The 23,885-nt window shown below is 41.0% G+C and overlaps 1 protein-coding gene and 1 long non-coding RNA gene across 2 annotated transcripts in view; one reads left to right on the top strand and one right to left on the bottom strand.

Moving 5' to 3' along the window:
- PRKCH (protein kinase C eta) overlaps positions 1-23,885 on the top strand; it is a 367,851-nt gene that overhangs the window by 312,128 nt on the left and 31,838 nt on the right. The window lies entirely within an intron of this gene.
- Positions 20,868-23,885, bottom strand: part of LOC120852851 — a 128,356-nt gene continuing 125,338 nt past the window's right edge. Inside the window, exon 5 of the long non-coding RNA XR_005718670.1 lies at positions 20,868-20,879. This is a non-coding gene — a long non-coding RNA (uncharacterized LOC120852851). The remainder of the gene's footprint in view (positions 20,880-23,885) is intronic.

Genomic DNA, 23,885 nt, shown 5'->3' with positions numbered 1-23,885 from the left:
GGTGCCGAGCAGCCTGGGCAGGCTGACAGAGCCATTCTCTGTCTAAGTAATGTGTTTGCTTAAGCATGAACATTAGTGTCAGAAACGCTTAGTGCAAAGCAACTTTTCGGGGGTGAAGCAGTCATTGCCAAGTCTGTGCGTCTGGGAATTCGTTATGTCTGTTCGTCTGGGGTTAGTGGTAGGTTTAGGCAACTCTTGTATTCTCTAATGAAGTTGAAAAGATTAAAAAGAAAAAGAACACTCTATAAAATCATCGTTTGGGGGCGAATCCAGCTGCAGCACTGGGAATGTCTTCCTGAAGAACTGAATATCATAGCTCTTGTTATGAGGGCCAGATCCACTTGCCCTCATCAGCCCCATCTTCTGAGATGAGCGAAATGAAAGTTACTTTATACCCGACCTTGCACAAAGCTAATGTGCCTAATTAGCGGAAGATCTGCTTCTAGGATAGGAATCTGATCTTGATCAGTAGAATCCCATCTTTCAGAGATGAGGGCACATCTTGGGCAGACTGTGTATTTTTCCTTGTCTTTCTCACAGCCGCATTGCCTGTGAACTGAACTGACAATCTCTCTGCCCATGTTGCCTGCAGGGCCACAGGCATCCACCTCAGAGGTAGCTGCCAGCGCTGAGCTGGGGGCAGCCAACTGGAGCACACAGTTCCGGGCTCACAGCCTGCCGGCTGGTTCATACCCACTGGGCTTCAGCTTAAGAAGGGACTGGAGCCAAGACAGTGCTATGAAATCATCTTGTTTTATCTTTGTCTTTGGGATAGTTATTAATAATATATGGACCTTGTACAAATCAGGTCTCCTTCCCCTCCACTGTATCCATTGTTCCTCTCCTGAGTCAGCTTCTATGACCAGCTTCCTGTGTGATGGTCCACGCAGTGGTATACAATGGTGGGGTGGTGGGAGAGAGAGGGTGCAGCCAATTAGGGGGTACACTACTACAGAGAACATAAAAACAATAATAAAAACTGACAACAAGCCAGTCTGCTGCTTCTTGTCACCAATGCTGACAATTTAAACAGTGTTGATAATAAAACACTTCTCAAACAAATTCTGAACAATTGTTTGTGTTGTTGTGGCTCACGACACAGGTGGACTCAGCCACAGGTGTTCTTTGGAAAGTATGTTTGTGACAGTCCAAAATCATCCAAGGTCCCTTTTCCGCACATCTTGTATCCCTAATTACTGTGATACAACACATTCCTACGTTTAAACAGATTGGAAATAAGCAAAGATAGCAGAGTGGTTGCCTAGACAAAGAAACAGAAAAATGCATGATTTCAATTCTATTTGACCACACAGAGCTTTCATTTGTGTCTAAAATTTAAGACAATGAAACAGATTGTAAGCTGCATGGTATAGTATTTTTGTTTATGTGCAAATTTCAGTTCATCCATGAAATATTTGGCTGAATTTGAAGATCTCTAAAATTAAAATTTATTCTTGCTGAAAATTGTTAATTGTTTGAGAACTGAAGACCTTGAAAGTGAATGGCTCCTTCAATTTTGTACCTCACTTACTGCTAGCTGTGCCTCGTACTATGGAAATCCAAAATACACCTGCTTACTCTTGGTAGCAGCAGCTGGGATATTGACAGCTAACCTAAGCTTGGCCCATCAGGTATGGCAGAATTCCACCTGGAATTTTTAATCTGGAGCAAGTGACTCAAAGATGGAAGGAGAGTTTGGAACCCATGTTTGTAGAAGTGGTGATAGTGCCAGGGTGGTATCTGGCCTTCTTATAAACCTTGGTTTCTACTTGTTTGTCAACTGGGCTTGCAGTTCACTCTCAGAGCTCCCTGATAGCCTTCTAGTGAATTCCTTCTCTGCTTAAGTTAACCAGAGTCAGCGTGTTATTTGCAATCAAAAACTTTTACTGGTGTTCCTAATTCACAAGAATAAGCTAAGGATAAACTTTGAAGCCCAGGATAATTATTTACAGCAGACAAACAAGAGCCCTAAAAATGTAGAGCAGTGGGCTTCCCAGAAATGTCAAAGCATATCTCCCAACTTGTCAAAGCCCATCTAACATACCAACTATCCCCAGCCCACCCTGGTCAGATCTTAGTAGATTCAGCAAGACAAAAACCCAAGGCTCTCTTTGATTAGAGAGACATTCATAGAGTTTTGGGCTTCCCAGTTGGCTCAGATGGTAAAGAATCTGCCTGTAATGCAGGAGACCCAGGTTTGATCCCTGGATCAGGACCAGTTTTCTTGCCTGGAGAATCCCATGGACAGAGGAGCCTGGCAGGCGACAGTCCATAAGGTCGCAAAGAGTCAGACATTATTGAATGACTTTCACTTTTATAGAGTTTACTCCATTTAAAATAAATTAAGGGCCAAAAACATTTTTAAAAAACATCTAGTTAAGAGTTACAGTTAAGGCAAAAAAATTAGAAATAATAGAAGAACAGAAGGTAACTTGTCAACAAAAGTCTGAAAACAAAGTTAAAAACATCTCATCCAACCATTTATTTTTGTTAATTACTTGTTCTTCTCTGAATGCTCTTGGATCAAAGGAATGGAAATCTCAGTAAGTTACAGATAAATGTTAATTCCAAAACATACTACAGGGATGGGTTACATGCAGTTCAGTTCAGTTCAGTTCAGTCGCTCAGTCGTGTCCAACTCTTTTCGACCCCATGAATCGCAGCACGCCAGGCCTCCCTGTCCATCACCAACTCCCAGAGTTCACTCAGACTCATGTCCATAGAGTCAGTGATGCCATCCAGCCATCTCATCCTCTAAGTATTCAATTCATAGTTGACTTTTTTCCAAAATTATTGATTCTATTCTTATATCCACTGTAGTTACAGCAAACATCTAGCTTTTGTATTAGGGTCTATGACTTTGAGTAAGTTCTTAAAAATCTCTAGACTGAGGTTCCCTCCTTTTTCCTTTGGGGTAGCGATGTCATCTTGGAATGACTGAGAAATTTTAGATAAAGCACCTACTACAGTGCCTGTCACATAGTAGGGCACCTAGGCAATTCTTCCTTCACTTCAATTCAGTCGCTCAGTTGTGTCCAACTCTTTGCGACCCCATGGACTGCAGCATGCCAGGCTTCCCTGTCCATCACCAACTCCCAGAACTTACTCAAACCCATGTTGATTGAGTCAGTGATGGCATCCAACCATCTCATCTTCTGTTGTCCCCTTATCCTGCCCTCAATCTTTTCCAGCATCAGGGTCTTTTCCAGTGAGTCAGTTCTTTGCATCAGGTGGCCAATGTATTGGAGTTTCAGCTTCAGCATCAGTCCTTCCAATGAATATTCAGGACTGATTTCCTTTAGGATGGACTGGTTGGATCTTCTTGAGAGTCCAAGTCCAAGGGACTCTCAAGAGTCTTCTCCAACACCACAGTTCAAAAGCATCAATTCTTTGGCACTCAGATTTCTTTATAGTCCAACTCTCACATCCATACATGACTACTGGAAAAACTATAGCTTGGACTAGATGGACCTTTGTTGGCAAAGTAATGTCTCTGCTTTTTAATATGCTGTCTAGGTTGGTCATAACATTTCTTTCAAGAAAAGTTATGTTTTCTTGGAAGAAAAAATGTTTTGGAATTAACATTTATGTTAATAAAAAGGTTTTAGAATTAACATTTATTGCAGCTTACTGAGGAGATTTCCATTCCTTTGATCCAAGAGCATTCCTTCACTTAGCCTTCAGTAAGCACCTGCTGTGACAAGAACTATTTAAGGCATCAGAAATTTCTCATCAGTTCAGTTCAGTTCAGTTCAGTCACTCAGTTGTGTCCGACTCTGTGACCCCATGAATCACAGCATGCCAGGCCTCCCTGTCCATCACCAACTCCCAGAGTTCACTCGAACTCATGTACATCGAGTCGGTGATGCCATCCAGCCTTCTCATCCTTTGTCATCCCCTTCTCCTCCTGCCCCTCATCCCTCCCGGCATCAGGGTCTTTTCCAAGGAGCCAACTCTTCGCATGAGGTGGCCAAAGTATTGGAGTTTCAGCTTTAGCATCAGTCCTTCCAATGAACACACAGGACTGATATCCTTTAGGATGGACTGGTTGGACTTCCTTGCAGTCCAAGGGACTCTCAAGAGTCTTCTTCAACACCACAGTTCAAAAGCATCAATTCTTAAGTTCCTTATATTCCTACTATATTTGCTGTCTTCCTTCAGCTACTTGCTAAGATATGATTAGGTGGTCTTTCTAAATATCAGGATGAATAGCCACAAGTACTGACTTCCTCCTTCTATCTCCTATCTGCTCTTTCTTCACGTGTGAGCACACACACACACATGAGTGTGCGCATACACACACACACACATTTTTTCTCTCTCTCACTTCTAATTCAGGGACTCTGGTGCACCTTAAGAAAAGTCAGCTCCATCTGTCAGTCCTACCAAAACACCTCCTGCTTCTGCAAAGCTGCCTCCGCCTTTCTGACTCATCCAAATCTGTTCACTCATTGTATGTCCTCATGGCATCATGTGTGCTTGTTTCACTAGGCTTACTGTGAAATGTGTGTAATCGTCGTGAAGTTCCTGCCTGGTTTACCCCCAGACTCCATTGAGAGGAGTGTCCATCACTGTCTCTCTTACTTCTGTACCCATAGCTCTTAGTATAATGCCTGGTGCCCGGTACCTGAAATATATTTCTTGAATAAATGGAAAACAGTTCTTGAAACCCCACACCTTTTATGGAATCTTCTGGGATTCAGGCTCTCCATAGCACCACCTCTGCACAACTCTACTCTAAACCCTAAAAGTGTCATATCATTTGCCCCTGTCATTCCAAGGCAATAAGCATATACTGCATGTGGTTTATCAACTTAATTCAAGTTTCAACTTGAAGTCCGTAACAGTGGCCCAGATAAGTGGACAATTCAAGCAGACTTTTTGGCACTCCGTTCAGCAAACATTTGTTTAAATATTTGTTCAAATTTCTTAAAGCATAGACTAAGGAATTCATGGGGGTCTGGTGCCTACTGAAACAGAACTATGCCTCACCTTTCAGTTCAGCTCTGGTTCAGACTAACATACTGCAGCCCACAAAAGATTCTGACAATTAACTGGAACCACCACAACTTTTAGAGGGCAGTTTAGAGACCATCAGCTTCTCTTTGATCACTCTCTTTGGAAGTCTCATTGCCCGCAGCCCAAGCAATTTAACAAATTATTTCTTCCAATCACACACAGCAATCTCCTTGAGAGGTCTCCTGGTGAACACAATTTTTTCCATCTTATTACATTTCTAGAGATGTTTCAGGACCCATTTTAGATCAACACCTCATTACATGACCATCTGGCTCATTTTTAAATTTGACTCCTGGGTTCATTATACCAATTATTTGGGAATCATAATAAAGAATGTGTATGTTAGTTAAAATATGTTCATGCTACCGCCAGAAATCTCAATACTGGGAAGACAAAAAGTACAAATAAGGGGGTAAATCTATATGCCTTAAGATGTTCTTTGTTGTGTCTTTTTTTGGAGAAGGAGTAACGGAGAGTGAGAGATTATTGGATCATTAAGGTAATGATCAAAGGGAATATTTTATAGAAAGGAATTAGCCTCTGTGACTATGAGACCTGGCTAGGCAAGTCCAAAATACATAGGGCAAGCTGTCAGGAAGGGCAGGCTGGAATCTCAGGCAGGAGCCGAGGCTGCTAGTCCAAGGCAGAATTCCTTCTTCACACAAACCTCAGTTTTGCTCCTAAGGTCTTTCAGCTGATTGCATCAGGTATATCCAGGTTATTGAGGATAATCTCCTCTACAGAAGATGTTAGGCACATCTAGAAAATACTTTCACAGCAATAAGATTAGCATTTGATTGAACAACTAGGTTTGGCCTAGTCAATTAATACATAAACCTGCTGTTTTTCCTGTTATAAAAACAATTATAGAAAAATGGACAGAACAAAAAAATATTGCCGAGAATTCTATTACATACAGAGAACCACTATTAACATTTTGCTGTGTTTTAGTGAATGCCTTCTAGTTTTGTTTTTCTAGCAATTTATTTATGTATTTATAATAGCAGGAAAAATGGAAATAAATGACATGCTAAAAATAAATAAGGAAATAGTCATGGGAGTTACAGTATATGCATATGAAATAAAATTATGCAGTCTTTAAAATTTATAATTATAAAAAATTACCAACCAGAAAAAATACTTCAATTGAAAGAAAGCACAATATAAAATTATACCCCCACCATGATTGTGATTATCAGTTCAGTTCAGTCTCTCAGTCGTGTCCGACTCTTTGCGACCCCATGAATCACAGCACGCCAGGCCTCCCTGTCCATCACCATCTCCCGGAGTTCACTCAGACTCATGTCCATTGAGTCCCTGATGCCATCCAGCCATCTCATCCTCTGTCGTCCCCTTCTCCTCCTGCCCCCAATCCCTCCCAGCATCAGGGTCTTTTCCAGTGAGTCAACTCTTCGCATGAGGTGGCCAAAGTACTGGAGCTTCAGCTTTAGCATCATTCCTTCCAAAGAAATCCCAGGGCTGATCTCCTTCAGAATGGACTGGTTGGATCTCCTTGCAGTCCAAGGGACTCTCAAGAGTCTTCTCCAACACCACAGTTCAAAAGCATCAATTCTTCAGCACTCAGCCTTCTTCACAGTCCAACTCTCACATCCGTACATGACCACAGGAAAAACCATAGCCTTGACTAGACGGACCTTACTCGGCAAAGTAAAGTCTCTGCTTTTGAATATGCTATCTAGGTTGGTCATAACTTTTCTTCCAAGGAGTAAGTGTCTTTTAATTTCATGGCTGCAGTCACCATCTGCAGTGATTTTGGAGCCCCCCAAAATAAAGTCTGACACTGTTTCCACTGTTTCCTCATCTATTTCCCATGAAGTGATTACAAATTGTGTAACATGGTAACTTGAACTAGAAGGAAACAAAAAATAATGCAGCAGGGAGGGAGGGATGAAATAGGCAGAGCAAAGAGGACTTTTAGGGAAATGAAGCTATTCTGTATGGTATTATAATGCTAGGTTTGTATCATTGCATATTTGTCAAAACCCAGGGGACATATAACACCAAGAGTGAACCATGTAAATTAACATGTGTAATGTATATAACTATGTAAGGTAAACTATGAATTTTGGACAGTAATGATGTGTCAGTGTGGGTTTACTGATTGTAACAAATGGACCACTCTGCTGGTGGATATTGATAATGAATGAGGTTACGTATGTGTCGAGGGCAGGGAGTATATGAGAATTCTCTGTACTTTCCGTTCCATTTTGCTGTGAGCCAAAAACTATTCTAGAAAATAAAGTCTCTCCAAAATTAAATAAATAAGTAACAGAGCAAATGTCAGTGCCCAGCCCAGAGCCCACCAGCACTTAGGATTTTATGTGCCCTGGGCGCTGCCACACACTTGACTCTGCCTGAAGACTTTCTCTGTCCTATGACCATTCTGCCAGAGCAAGGGGCAAAATTAAATTGCTGGAGAATTAACATCCTTCAGCAAGGATGTGGTTGGGAACTATCCACAACCAGCAACTGAAAGTGGCTGGCTATATACCTGGCCCCTCAGGCAAGATATCCTGGAAGTGGGGCTTGCACCCTGATCCCCAGAGCACCCCTGGTAGGTGAAAGGCCAGCAGGAACCTGCTCTAATTCATACTCTCCTGGCTTCCTTCCTGTCTCACTGTTCCCTTCACTGAGGCTTCCTCATCTCCTAAATTAACTACTTGCCTTGTCTTGATCAGGTTCTAGAGCGTATGTTTTCAGCAGGGGTGATAAGAGTTCCAAAGGGATGAAACAGTTATCTGGGGAGAGTGTTAGTGTGCTGTATGTGTGTCTGTGTTTTACACATAAAAGTGTACTTTATACCAAAAAAGCACAGATATACACATAGTACACTAACATTTGGAATGTATCTCAGGTATTAAAAATTCATGGGGGAGCCCATAAATAAACCCATGTGCACTTAAGTTCAATTAATCTGTGACAAAGGAGGCAAGAATATACAATGAAGAAAAGACAATCTCTTCAGTAAGTGGTGCTGGGAAACTAGACAGCTGCATGTAAAAGAATGGAATTAGAACATTCTCTAACACCACATATAAAAATAAACTCAAAATGAATTAAAGACCTAAATGTAAGATCGGATACCATAAAACTCCTAGAGGAAAACATCGGCACCACACTCTTTGACATAAACTGGAGCAATATTTTGGGGAAATCTATCTCCTAAAACAAAGGAAATAAAAGCAAAAGTAAACAAATGGGACCTGATGAAACTTAAAAGCTTTTGCAAAGCAAAGGAAACCACTGACAAAATGAAAAGACAAGCTACTGAGTGGGAGAAAATATATGCAAATGATATGACCAATAAGGGGGTAGTAACTAACATATATGGACTTCCCCAGTGACACAGTGATAGAGAATCCACCTGCAATGCAGGAGCCGCAAGTGATGTGGGTTCGATCCCTGGGTCAGGAAGATCTCCTGGAGAAAGGCATGGCTACCCACTCCAGTATTCTTGCTTGGAGAATCCCATGGACAGAGGAGCCTGGCAGGCTGGTGGGCTACAGTCTATGGGGTTGAAAAGAGTCAGACACGGCTGAACTGACTTAACACACACACACAGCCAGCATATATAAATAGCTCATAAAATTCAACGTCAAAGAACCAACAATCCAATTTTAAAATGAGCAGAAGAACTGAATAGACATGTTTCCAAGGAGGGACTGCAGATGGGCAACAGGCACATGGAAGGATGCTCAGCATGGCTAATCATCAGGGAAATGCAAGTCAAAACCACAGTGAGATACCACCTCTCACCTGTCAGAGAGGCTATCATCTGAGTGTAAATAACAAATGTTGGCAAGGATAAGGATATGGGAAAAAGGGAACCCTCTGAAACTGTTGGTGGGAAAGTGAATTGGTGCAGCTACTGTGAAAAATAGTACGAAGTTTTCTCTAAAACTCTAAAAATAGAACACCATATGAACCAGCAGTTCTACTCATGGATATATATCTGAAAAAAACAAAAACACTAATGTGAAGAGATACATGCACCCCGATGTTGACAGTAACATTATTTATAATTGCTACAACAAGAAAACCACCTAAGTGTCCATCAAGGGATGAATAAAGATGTACACACCCACTCCCAACCCCGATCATTTCATTCCCCTTTCCTGACAGTCTGGTCAGAATCATTTTGGATTAAGAGCTAGAATCAGGGCTTTTTCCCTTTTGTATGCAGTAAGAAAAAAAAAAAAGTTAAGCATACAAGAAACCTCTGTCTTCATTAGAGTTAACTGGGGTGTGAAGAGTGTGAGAATGGAAAGAAAGGGTCAGGAAACCCTACCTAGCAGGTGGGGAAGGAAGAGGCCCTGGTCATGCCCAGGCTGGAGGGAAACCATGGAGGATTCGCCTGAGTCCCTTGAACTTTCATGGCAAGGGCAGGAGATGAAACGGGCACCAGGGAAGCTTGGAACTCAGATTCTGTCTAACTGGGACTCTCGAGGGCAATCGGGCTCTGGGAGTGTTCAGAGCGTCAAGTGGAGAAAGACCCTAGCTGCAGAAACCTGAATGTTATGAAGGGTTCGGGGGATGGCTGGGAAACCTATAAGGGGGTTACAAATGCCATGGGTATTTGGCAGTCAAAACAAAAGATCAGGTCAGTTCCACATTACTACTCACTAGCATGAGGCCCTACATTCTTGAAACTGGCCCAAGGAAGATTTTCTTTTACAGTATTTATAAAAATGCTAGTCAAAGTGCTCTATTGTCATATCTCATTTTAAAATCAGGCCAGAGATTGGTGAACACCGTTGTTCCAACTTTGCTCCTGGGTGACAAAGAGGCATGGTGCTCTCACTCAGGCAAGACCAGGGTTCCAGCAGCTCAACTGGGTCATTGGAGGGCAAGGCTGGCTGGGAAAGGAGGGAGATGTCTGCACAAAGGCAGATTCTCACATGTCTGGTGGCTTAGGTGGCAGCAGACTAGACAGACTCTCAAAGTCCCTTTCTTGCTCCTGTGATTCAGTGAGCGTTATTGTCTTATGTAAGTGCTCAAGAAACTTTCTCCTTGTAAACTAGTCCTTGGAGAAGCTTGTAAAGCTTTTGTGGCACACGAGGTAAAATTCCACTCTGTTCAAAGTGCAGCATTTGTAGAGAGTGAGTCATCGTGATTTCCAGCTTTTCCAGCAAATGCCTTTGGCTGTTCAGTGATCTGAACTTCTGCTTCCCACCCAAAGATGAAACTGAGGAGCTCATCTGTAGACATACAGTTTTAATAAAAAAAAAAAAATGCATCTCTTTGTTGAGAGCTTATGGAGTGCCTCTTTTCATGAATTATTTTATTCCTACAACAAGCCTTTGAGATTATGGTGAGGTTATTGCTGCCTGTGGTAAAGATGGGAGAACTGATGGTCAGGGAGGTCAAGCAATTTGCCCCAAGATCACATCACTAGTAAATGGAATAGATAGTTTCACTCTGGGAACTGTACACGACACTTCCTTTCAAAGAGACAGAACACTATCTTTATTAGAAGGTTATACTCCTAAAGGTAGGTGGACAGACAGCAAGCATGACCTTTGACCACAGAGGTACCTCAGCATGCACTTGAGATGGTAGGGTTCAGAAGATCAATGAACGGCAGTAGACCGTTTAGTATATTTACCTGTGACCCTCCACAGTACCCTTTAGCTTAGCAAAGGGCTCCCTAAGTACCTGAACTTCCTCTCAGGGAGGGATAGTTGCTTGAAAAAAATAGATTTAGCTCTGAAGACTTTGCACCATACTGAAAAATATCCTCAGGTTACCTTCCAGTTGTGCTGTATAAAGGACTATAGTGTCATGAAAGGAACTTGCTCCTCTTGACAAACATTTTTCAATGTACCCATCTTTGGATATCCAGTCTCAAAAGTCTCATCCACTCCTGCAAGTTCAGTTCCCTGGATAACTTCAAATCCTCTTTCTCCACCTGTTTCCGAGATGGCCACCATCACATACTTCCCTCTCTCTGGGTTCATGCCATCCCCCAAAGAGGTACAGTCTATTCCTTCAGTCTTCTTAAATATGAGTGGACCTTAATGACTTGCATGACCAGTAGAAAGTGATGGAAGTGACATTCTCTGACTTTCAAGCCTAGGTCAAAAGAAACCTTGCTGCTTCCATCTGAGTCTCTTGGAATAATCACTCTTGAAAGAGAGTTATCATGTAATGAGTGTGATTATTCTGTGAGAGACCCTGGAGGAAAGAGAGGTACCAAGGAGCACCGGCTGCCACATGTGTGGGTGAAGCAGCTTCTTGCAAGTGGACCCTCAGTCTCACACACCACCTAACTCAAAGCCAAACCATCCAGCTAAGCCCTTCTTGAATTCTTGACTCACGAAATTATGGGGCCAAATAAAAAAATTATTGTAATCTGTTCAGATGGGGGATAGTCTAAAAGAGCTGCCAGTTATAACTGGCAAACATTCTCAAGTCTCTTGTAACTTAAGAAACAATAATACAAACAAACAAACAACACATCTTCCTCTCATGATTCTAAATCTCTTCCCCCTTGTTCATGCCTAAATGCTGAGTGGTGTTCAACAGATTTCACTACCTTCTCCCTTCCCACTCATTTCTCTGCCCACTTTTTATCAAACATCTTGCCTCTTCTGAAATTGCAACAATCCTAACAGCTTTGTTATTACCGACACCCTTTTGTCATTATCGTACTTGGCTTCCCTGCAATCTCTGACATTTGTCTGCTTCCCCTTGGAAACGCCCCCATCTTCTGGGCTTCTTTTTTCTCACTGATGCTTCCTTCTCAGCCTCATTCTTCTTCATCTGCTGACATCTTAAAGGAGTTGGATTCTTTAGGATTCTGCCTTCAGGTCTCTTCTCATGCTACATGCTCCCTGATTGTCAGATGTGTCTTACAGATGATATTGTGTTTATTAAATCCATCAGAGTGAATCAGAAGGTGAAACTTAAATTTCAATATTTCAAAAACAACAATATTACAATAGCCAAGAGGTGGGAACAACATAAATGTCCATTGGCTGATGAAGGAACAAAAGGTGATAAGCATATATAATGGAATATTATTCACCCTTTCAAGGGAGGAAAGCCCCTCACATGTTACAGTTTGAATGAACCTTGAGGCCATTATGCTAAGTGGAATAAGCCAGTCGTGAAAAGACAAGTGCTGTGTGATTTCTCTTACATAAGGTATCTAAAGTAGTGAACTCACAGAAATAGAAAGTAGAACGGGTGGCTACTAGGAGCTGAGGTGCAGCAGAGGAAGGGAAGTTATAAAATGAGTATAGAATTTCAGTTTGGCAAGGTGGAAAAGTTCTGGAAACTTATTTCACAACAATGTGAATCTACTTCATGCCACAGAAGTGTACACTTAAAAATGGTAAAATGGTAAATTTTATGGTGTGTGTGCTTTTTAACCACAATAAAAAGTGCAAAACACAAGGAGGAGGCGAGGTGAGGGATGAATGGAATAGGAGTTTGGAGTTAGCAGATACCAACTAGTGTGTACAGAATGGATAGATAAGGTCCTACTGTATAACACAGTGAACTATATTCAATATCTTGTGATAAACCATAATGGAAAAGAATATAGAAAATAATATTACAAATATAGATAACACAGAACCACTTTACTGTATAGCATAAATTATTACAACATTGCAAATAAACTGTACTTCGGTTTTTAAAAAAGTACATGAAGGGGTGAAAATCACAAAAAAATGCAAAAAAAAAGAAAGACAATTCTTTAAGATAGTAGCAAGTTGTGTCAGTGTTTTAAATAGTCTTTATTTTTCAAAGGTCCATAAACACTCAGTTCTTCAAAAATGGGTAGAATTATGTCCCACTAAGGGATAGCCCTAAACCTTGGATGAAGCAGTGTATTATATAACCCTGTCACTTCCTCATTTGAAGAAGATAACATCCTTGTTTATACTTCCTGGGGCTCATGGAATTACAGAGCAGGAGAGACTTAGAGATGATGTAGTTCGACTTTATTGTATCCCACAAAGTCCATAGGAGTTGCAGAGTCCAACTGTTACACCATGTGACTGGGGAAGATTAAGTCCTACTGATCTCCTTCCTGATTCACCCCCCAGCTCTTCCTTTTTCCTGTTCCACCTTATCTTTGCTGAAGGGTAGTAGGAAAGGAAGGGACAGAGGAAGAAAGATGCCTGAAAACAATAAGAGCAAACGATGTGCTGATGCTTCTAAAGGGAGATTTCTCTCAAAAATATGATCAGTTACCTTCTAAAAGATGATAAAATTGTGTAGAGCTGTAAAATGTTTACCCCCAGCTAATATTATCATACACTTAGTTCATGGCACAGTTGTTTTGTGATTCTACTATTAAGGGCAGGAAAACATGAAACAGAGGAGTGTTTCTGAAAAATCCTCATCGTTTTTTTTGTGTGGATGTATTTAGAAGGTGACCAGACATTCAAAAGATCCAAAGTAGTTCTCACCAGAACTGTGATGCCAATATCCTAGGACCCAGGTAATCAATAGAGCAAAGCAAGATGTGATGAGTATAAGGAAGCGCTAAGAACATTGTACAAAGGAGGAAATATTTATTGGCTGTTCTATCCAAAACCTTTCTTAGAAACAGTAGCAGAGCACTGTTGGGAGCAAAGGAATTTCACCTCTCAAATTTTAATACTGCTATTTTGGATCCCCTGTCTTTTAAGAAGCTTGGGATTAAACCAGATTAACAAGGACATGGTTTGTGATAGTCACAGACTGGTGACCTCAGAATATTAGTAGCTGTCCAGAAGATGTGCTGCAAATAATTAAGATGATGAGGCAAAGGTCAAGATTATGATCCAGGGTAGTACATGTCTAGCTCTGACTACCTCTACTCATAAAAATTACAACTGCTGCTAATCTCTTCCCTGGCTCTTGATTATATTGAGCTGAATAAATCCCTGGTTCAATAACATCAGTTTTCCTCTACCCTGCAAAAGGAGGAGAGCCTGGGACTGGCTTTGTACAATACACCACAGTCTTGATTGCTGAAAGGCAGAAAGTGTATGTAGACTCTTCCCGCCAACGCTGGGCTCACACTTCCTTTCTCACTTTTCTCATTAAGGTTAGGAATGAGTCATTTGTACTTAGTTAAAGGAGAGAGGGGCTCTTTGCCAATACATCCATGTAACTATCCCAAATCTGAAACTGTTCCCAGACGTAAGATTAGTGAATGCTAAGACATCTGAGCTGTTCTCCCACCCCACCTAACTGAGCCCTTTTTTTCTGCCTCACTTCCAGGAACCCTATCATGGTGTGTGTACATCACATAAAAATCTGGAATGATGAGTTATGTTATTATCATTTCTCATATTTTTCAAAGAAAAATATATCTAAATGACTTCACAGTGGTTTTTCTCTTTATGACTATGAACTATAATACAATTTTGCACTCAGTCTTTTTTGAAGTTGTATGTTTAATAAAACCCATATTGGGCATCAACTATGTTTCAGGTACTGTGTACTAAATTTTATATACATTTTCTAACTTAATCCTCACATTAAAGAAAATAATTTTTAGATGAGGAAAACTAAAAAAAAAAGTCCAAGGCACGGGACTTACCTGGTCGTCCAGCAGTTAAGAATCCACCTTACAATGTAGCGGATGCGGATTCAATTCCTGGTCAGGGAACTAAGATCTCACATGCTGGGGAGCAACGAAGCCTGAGTGCCGCAACTACCCCTCAACTAAGACCGAACACAGCCAAATAAAGAAGTATTTAAGAAAAAGAAAAAGAGTTCAAGGAGCTCGTCCAAATCTACACAGCAAGCAAAGAATGGAATCAAGGCTTCAAAACTAGGTCTGTCTGATGCCAAGCAGACAGACTTGGCTACGCAGAGTTGTTCTACATAGATTGAAGGGAAATTATATACACATAGTGAGTATTAGACTTAGCCAGTGTCTAATCTGACTGGTGCTGACAGATATAGATAATGACATGTATTCAAATATTTTACCATTTCTGCCAATGGAATCAGGTTACCAGTCCTGTCAATTATTTGCATTTAATCCTAATCCTATGCAGGCATCACATGACTCCCTGTGATGGTTAATTTTATGTGTCAATTTGGTTGTGCCACAATGCCCAGATATGTGACCAAATATTATTCTGGATGTTTCTGTGAGGACTTTTTAGATGAGATTACCTTCAAATCAATGGACTTTGACTAAAGCAAATTTCCCTCCATACTGTGAGTAGGCCTCATCCAAGCAGTTGAAGGCCTGATCAAAACAATAGATAGACCTCCTCTGAAAAGAAGGAATTCTATCAGCAGACAGCTTTCAAACTTGGACTTCAGATTTTGGACTAGCAGCCTCCATAATGATATGAGCCAATTTCTTGAAATAAAACCCTCTATGTATATAGATACACATTTTATTGATTCTGTTCCTCTAGAGAACTCTGACTAATAAATTCTCATATTCCATAAGTCAGAGGGCATCTCTGAACAGCCATAGGCCAATATGAGAAGCAGTCTTCTTTTTAAAAAAATATTTTGTTTTTATTTATTTGGCTGCACTGGGTCTTAGTTTTGGCACTTGGGATCTTTAACTGCAGCATACAAACTCTTAGTTGTGGCATGTGGGATCTACTTCCCTGACCAGGGATCAAACTTGGGTCCCTTGCATTGGGAGTGCAGAGTCTTAGCCACTGGACCATCACATTCTTAGTATCAGAAATCCTCAAAACCAGTGGTTTAGAGCTTACTGAATTAGACTCTCCAGGAATAGAACCTGAGCATGTCTATTTTCATTAAGCTTCATACTGATTGTGACATCAATTGCTGGTTAAAATATAACTGTATTATATGAAACTAGAAACATGGGGTATGTCACATGTCACATACATGTAACAAACACAGTATGTCAAGATAGACATGGTTCTGCTGGGGTAACAGACAACCCAGAGATCTCAGTGTTCATGCTACATGACCTCTGCTGGTTGGTGGAAGGGTCTTCTGCTCACTATGGTAGTCCTTCACTCTGTGTATTAGTCACAGTTCTATGGGAAACAGATGGCATATTCAAAGAAATAATTAAAGACAGCTTAATAAGCAGACTATTTACAAAGGTGAGGGATAAGGTTGAGGGAAATCAACAAAAGAAAGTACTAACACTAGGGCCAATGAGAGCAGCTCCCAGAACCTAAAGAGATTAAATGCTACCCAAGAGGAGGTGGAGATCTTTGGTAGAAGAATGCAACCAGCCCATGGAGACCTGGAAGGGAGGGAGTGAAAGAATGAATGTCCCAACACCACTCTCCTTCTGCCCTCTGATATCTGGCCAGTACCTCTCATTACTGAAATGCACCCGGAAGAGACAGGAGAAGGGATCTGCAGCCATAGGCTGTAAAAGGCAGCCTCCCAGGGCATAGAATGTCATGGATAGAGTGGAATCTATAAAGGCAAATATACAATATCTAGGACATTCTGGAACCCAGGCTAGTGCCATCCTGAATATTGACAGTCAACATGGTAGAAGGGAAGAAAACAAGGCAATACCTGAACAGGCTTTTAAGCTTCAGCCCAGAATTTCATTGACCAATGCAAATCACGTAGCCTAGCCTGACTTCAAAGGATTGAGGAGCAATGTGGAGATACAATCCTCCTCCAGGGAGGGGAAGTAAATGGTGACAGTAAACTACGCAAGAGAGGCTAAATGGATGGCTAGAAGTCATGTGACGGGAACGCTTGTTTCTTCCTGTATTTCTTTTCTTATCTTTTGAATTTTGTAGTGTATTAACCATATTACTGGCTGCGGCGGGCACACTAAGTGCAGGCGGCTGCGGCCGGCGCAGGAGGGCCTAGAGGAGCCATCCCACGTTGAAGGTCAGGAAGGGCGGCAGTGAGGAGATACCCCTCATCCCAGGTAAGGAGCAGTGGCTGCGCTTTGCTGGAGCAGCCGTGAAGAGATAGCCCACGTCCAAGGTAAGAGAAACCCAAGTAAGATGGTAGGTGTTGCAAGAGGACATCAGAGGGCTGCTGCGGCTGCTGCTAAGTGGCTTCAGTCGTGTCCAACTCTGTGCGACCCCAGAGACGGAAGCCCACCAGGCTCCCCTGTCCCTGGGATTCTCCAGGCAAGAACACTGGAGTGGGTTGCCATTTCCTTCTCCACATCAGAGGGCAGACACACTGAAACCATAATCACAGAAAACTAGTCAATCTAATCACACTAGGATCACAGCCTTGTCTAACTCAATGAAACTAAGCCATGCCCGTGGGGCAACTCAAGACAGGCGGGTCATGGTGGAGAGGTCTGACACAGTGTGGTCCACTGGAGAAGGGAATGGCAAATCACTTCAGTATTCTTGCCTTGAGAACCCCATGAACAGTATGAAAAGGCAAAATGATAGGATACTGAAAGAGGAACTCCCCAGGTCAGTAGGTGCCCAATATGCTACTGGAGATCAGTGGAGAAATAACTCTAGAAAGAATGAAGGGAAGGAGCCAAAGCAAAAACAATACCCAGCTGTGGATGTGACTGGTGATAGAAGCAAGGACCGATGCTATAAAGAGCAATATTGCATAGGAACCTGGAATGTCAGGTCCATGAATCAAGGCAAATTGCAAGTGGTCAAACAAGAGATGGCAAGAGTGAATGTTGACATTCTAGGAATCAGCGAACTAAAATGGATGGGAATGGGTGAATTTAACTCAGATGACCATTATATCTACTACTGCAGGCAGGAATCCCTCAGAAGAAATGGAGTAGCCATCATGGTCAACAAAAGAGTCCAAAATGCAGTACTTGGATGCAATCTCAAAAATGACAGAATGATCTCCGTTCGTCTCCAAGGCAAACCATTCAATATCACGTAATCCAAGTCTATGCCCCAACCAGTAATGCTGAAGAAGCTGAAGTTGAACGGTTCTATGAAGACCTACAAGATTTTAGAACTAACACTTAAAAAAGATGTCCTTTTCATTATAGGGGACTGGAATGCAAAAGTAGGAAGTCAAGAAACACCTGGAGTGACAGGCAAATTTGGCCTTGGAATGTGGAATGAAGCAGGGCAAAACTAATAGAGTTTTGCCAAGAAAATGCACTGGTCATAGCAAACACCCTCTTCCAACAACACAAGAGAAGACTCTACACATGGACATCACCACATGGTCAACACCGAAATCAGATTGATTATATTCTTTGCAGCCAAAGATGAAGAAGCTCTATACAGTCAACAAAAACAAGACCAGGAGCTGACTGTGGCTCAGATCATGAACTCCTTATTACCAAATTCAGACTTAAATTGAAGAAAGTAGGGAAAACCGCTAGACCATTCAGGTATGACCTAAATCAAATCCCTTATGATTATACAGTGGAAGTGAGAAATAGATTTAAGGGCCTAGATCTGATAGATAGAGTGCCTGATGAACTATGGACTGAGGTTTGTGACATTGTATAGGAGACAGGGATCAAGACCATCCTCATGGAAAAGAAATGCAAAAAAGCAAAATGGCTGTCTGGGGAGGCCTTACAAATAGCTGTGAAAAGAAGAGAAGCAAAAAGCAAAGGAGAAAAGGAAAGATATAAGGATCTGAATGCAGAATTCCAAAGAATAGCAAGAAGAGATAAGAAAGCCTTCTTCAGCGATCAATGCAAAGAAATAGAGGAAAACAGCAGAATGGGAAAGACTAGAGATCTCTTCAAGAAAATTAGAGATACCAAAGGAACATTTCATGCTGGGATGGGCTCGATAAAGGACAGAAATGGTCTGGACCTAACAGAAGCAGAAGATATTAAGAAGAGGTGGCAAGAATCCACAGAAGAACTGTACAAAAAAGATCTTCATGACCAAGATAATCACAATGGTGTGATCACTCATCTAGAGCCAGACATCCTGGAATGTGAAGTCAAGTGGGCCTTAGAAAGCATCACTATGAACAAAGCTAGTGGAGGTGATGGCATTCCAGTTGAGCTATTTCAAATCCTGAAAGATGATGCTGCGAAAGTGCTGCACTCAATATGCCAGCAAATTTGGAAAACTCAGCAGTGGCCACAGGACTGGAAAAGATCAGTTTTCATTCCAACCCCAAAGAAAGGCAATGCCAAAGAATGCTCAAACTACCGCACAATTGCACTCATCTCACATGCTAGTTAACTAATGCTTAAAATTCTCCAAGCCAGGCTTCAGCAATACATGAACCATGAACTTCCAGATGTTCAAGCTGGTTTTAGAAAAGGCAGAGGAACCAGAGATCAAATTGCCAACATCCGCTGGATCATGGAAAAAGCAAGAGAGTTCCAGAAAAACATCTATTTCTGCTTTATTGACTATGCCAAAGCCTTTGACTGTGTGGATCACAATAAACTGTGAAAAATTCTGAGAGAGATGGGAATACCAGACCACCTAACCTGCCTCTTGAGAAATCTGTATGCAGGTGAGGAAGCAACAGTTATAACTGGACAAGTAACAACAGACTGGTTCCAAATAGGAAAAGGAGTGTGTCAAGGCTGTATATTGTCACCCTGCTTATTTAACTTATATGCAGAGTACATCATGAGAAATGCTAGGCTGGAAGAAGCACAAGCTGGAATCAAGATTGCCGGGAGAAATATCAATAACCTCAGATATGCAGATGACACCACCCTTATGGCAGAAAGTGAAGAGGAACTAAAAAGCCTGTTGATGAAAGTGAAAGAGGAGAGTGAAAAAGTTGGCTTAAAGCTCAAATTTCAGAAAACGAAGATATTGGCATCTGGTCCCATCACTTCATGGCAAATAGATGGGGAAACAGTAGAAACAGTGTCAGACTTTATTTCTGGGGGCTCCAAAATCACTGCAGATGGTGATTGCAGCCATGAAATTAAAAGACGCTTACTCCTTGGAAGAAAAGTTATGACCAGCCTAGATAGCATATTCAAAAGCAGAGACATTACTTTGCTGACTAAGGTCCATCTAGTCAAGGCTATGGTTTTTCCAGTAGTCATGTATGGATGTGAGAGTTGGACTGTGAAGAAAGCTGAGCGCCGAAGAATTGATGCTTTTGAACTGTGGTGTTGGAGAAGACTCTTGAGAGTCTCTTGGACTGCAAGGAGATCCAACCAGTCCATTCTAAAGGAGATCAGCCCTGGGATTTCTTTGGAAGGAATGATGCTAAAGCTGAAACTCCAGTACTTTGGCCACCTCATGCGAAGAGTTGACTCATTGGAAAAGACTTTGATATGGGAGGGATTGGGCACAGGAGGAGAAGGGGACAACCAAGGATGAGATGGCTGGATGCCATCACTGACTCAATGGATGTGAGTCTGAGTGAACTCCGGGAGATGGTGATGGACAGGGAGGCCTGGCGTGCTGTGATTCATGGTGTCGCAAAGAGTTGGACACGACTGAGTGACTGAACTGAACTGAATCATATTTCCTGCTCATAACAAAAAATAATAGGAAAATATTAAATGTACACTTGAAACTGATATAATGTTGTATGTAAACATTCTATATAATTTTTTAATTTTAAATTTAAAAAAACTATAATGAAACTACTGTGATCAGTCACTATACTCAATATTTGTCCTTCTTTTTGGCTACCCAGCATCTGAACTATTCACCTTATGAGAAAGAGTTAGTCTCCCAGTGTAGAAACTGAATATGCCAGACACTAGCTTTTCCTGCTTCCTTTGCTGCTAGGACATTGGCACCTGATCAAGTTTTTGCTAATCAGATTCAGTTGCCCCAAACTTTAAATTGGAGACTATAGATACAAAGAGGGGACTGAACCAAATCCCTCCTGTTGATGGCTAGTAGCTGGGATGGAAGCTCCATCCAATTTCCAGAGTCATCAGGGAAAGTAGCAATACCCAGGTTTCAATTCTGGTGATTCTTGGAACACCAACGGCAATGTCTACCACCCAGCAGCAGCAACTGCAGTTCTAGTGCTCACAGGACTAGTTCCAAGGCATGAATTTCAGCTTAATTTTGGATGTGTATCCTCTAAACCTGATTCCTACTCCTTCTGGAGAGTTTAGGATGTATCCAATAACTTTCTACTAAATTCCACTTTCTGCTCAAATTAGCAAGTTTGGTGTCTGTTAGTTGCAACTAAGAACCCAAATTGTTACAATGCCTAGTTTCTGGCCTGTTATTGTAAGAAAGAGTAATTATAAGAACTAGATGAAATTTTCTTTTAACTTTGCATTAAGAAAAGAAACTGAAAGGACTGGGTTAGTAAGTAAATAGCAGCTTAACCTTCCTTTAGCAATTCTACATGTGTAAAGGTTTTTTGAGCTGGCTGCTTATCATTGCTTAGAACAAGAGTTGCAGGGCAATATGGATTTTAAGCTATTTGAAGCCCTGAAAATTAAAGTGAGCTGGACAACAGTTTAGAGTTTAGGATTTTGTCTTAATTAGATAAGATCTTGGGAAAGTGAGGACACTAGCTAAAATAGAGTGAAAGCCAAATTGAAGTCAGGACACTCAGATTCTAGTGTAGGACTGTATCTAACAAAGATGACTAGATCTCTGTTTTTTTCCTATTAATCAGATGATTGCTCAGAGTCCTTCATCTCTGATACTTTATGCTTCTAAATTGTTAAAACCCAGAGTGAATTCTGTTCCCTATTGGATAATACACCTCAAAAAGGCACCAGCCAGATAGAGTCAGACTGAATTACTCTGTATTTAATGTCTCTGTACTTAAGATGCTTTCACTAAAATGCATGTTTAAACATAGTTCAGGGCAATGAGAAAGAGGTCACCAGTTACCTTATGATAACTTTGACCAATAAATTTATCTACAAGACACAGTTTTTCTTTCTGCTTTATATTTTCTTAAGCTCAAAACCTAAGACTCTAGTGACCAGAGCTGCATAAGAGACAACTCATCAACCAAGAAGATGGGCTTATTATGTTTGTTTTCATGTTTGTTTCATTCATAATTGCAAAACATGGAAGCAACCAACATGTCCTTCAGTGGATGAATGGATAAATTGTGGTATATCTAGACATGGGGATATTACTCAGCACTAGAAAGAAGTGAGCTATCAAGGCATGAAGAGATATGGAGAAACTTATAATGCATATTACAAAGGGAAAGAAGTCAATCTAAAAAGGTTGCATATGATTATATGATTTCAACTACACGACATTCTGGGAAAGCAAAACTATGGCCACAGTCAAAAGATCAGTGAAGCCAGGGATGAATAGAAGAGGCACAGAGGACTATGATACTGCACGATACTATAATGATAGATACATGTCTTTATACACTTGTCCAAATCCAAGGAATGTTCAACACCAAGAATGAACCCTAGTGTACAATATGGACTTTGAGTGATAATCTGTCAAGGTAGTCTCATCAGTTATAACAAATGTAGTACTCTTGTGGGAGATATAAGTTTTTAAAAAAACTGTGGGTGTATAAAGGCATGGAGTGTATGTATGGGAAATCTCTGCATCTTCTGTCAATATTGCCATGAGCCTAAAACTGCTCTAAAAAATAAAATTGTGAAAAATAGACAAGAATCCCAAAAAAGAGATTCAGCAACCAAAAAGATTAAGTGAGTATGTATATATTCTCAGATGGATTGATTTGAAGGGAAAACTACCTACCACTCTACTCAGCGATGGGCAGGCAGAGGAAAAGGTGCATTTTGAAGCTGATACAGACACACACACAAACTATTTTTAAGTGCCAGAGGGGAAAAATGCAGTGCCTTGCATTAGTAGACAGTCTATGCTTTTATTCAATAAGATGTATCACTCCACTTTCTGTTTTATCCTTATAGTTTTAATGAAGTATATAATCTCTCTTAAAAATCCTGGAAGAAGTTCAAAATTGAATCTCCTCCTAGCTAATTTAATTTAAGTGCTTTGTAGCAATTTTTAAATCACATCCCACCCCCCAAATTGTACGCAGCTGGGAAATAGTGTGGTTCTATTCAGAGTTCAAAACAACCTCCATTTCTCATTGCTGGCTCAGATTTCTAAAAATTACAGTCTGTGGCTGAGCCTAGCAACGAGGAGAAATTTAAATTTGGAGAAATTTCGAGAAAACCATGTTCCTTGCCAAAGAGAGCTCCTTGTTCAAATGATGAATTGGGCAAAACTTGTCTTCTATGTTCCAACTTCTTTCTTCTTTCCTTTAACGCTTGGATAATTTCTGGCAGGAAATTATAGATAAATAGATAAATTCATCACGATATATTTTCCTAAAGGATTGATAAACTTATTTACATTTAGTTGAGGAGTTGTCTACAGCCCACTTCTTTATGCTGCTCAGCCCCATTGGAATCTGGCTTCAGTGCTAATCCCTAAATCAGCCCCTCACAGAAATCTCTTTCTGAGCTCACCAATAAGCTTCTGATTGCTGAATCAAATGGGTTCTCCTCAGTCCTTTTATTTTTTAAGAAGTTTTACTGGAGTATAGTGCTTTACAATGTTGTGTTAGTTTCTACTGTACAGCAAAGTGAATCAGCTATCCGTACACATGTATCCTCCCTTTGTGGATTTCCTTCCCATTTAAGTCACTACAGAGAACTGAGTAGTTTCCTGTGCTATATAGTTGGTTCTCTTTAGGTATCTATTTTATAGAGGAATGGATAAAGAAAATGTGGTACATATATACAGTGGAAAATTACTCAGCTATAAAAGGAAGGAAACTGGGTCCTTTGTGGAGACACAGAAGGACCTAGAGACCATCATACAGAGTACAGTAAGTCAGAAAGAGAAAAACAAGTATTGTATGTTAACACATATATGTAGAATCTGAAAAAGAGTGGTATAGACACAGGTTCAATCCCTGGGTGGGGAAGATACCCTGGAAAAGGAAATGCGAACCACTCCAGTATTCTTGCCTGGGAAATTCCATGGACAGAGGAGCCTGGCTGGCTACAGCCCATAGGGTCACAAACAGTTGGACACAACTGAAGC

This window comes from Oryx dammah, unplaced genomic scaffold (genome assembly GCF_014754425.2).
Source record: "Oryx dammah isolate SB20612 unplaced genomic scaffold, SCBI_Odam_1.1 HiC_scaffold_26, whole genome shotgun sequence".
NCBI classification, from domain to species: Eukaryota; Metazoa; Chordata; class Mammalia; order Artiodactyla; family Bovidae; genus Oryx; species Oryx dammah.
Note: the sequence above shows the minus strand (reverse complement) of the source record. Positions and strands in the feature narration are given on the sequence as shown.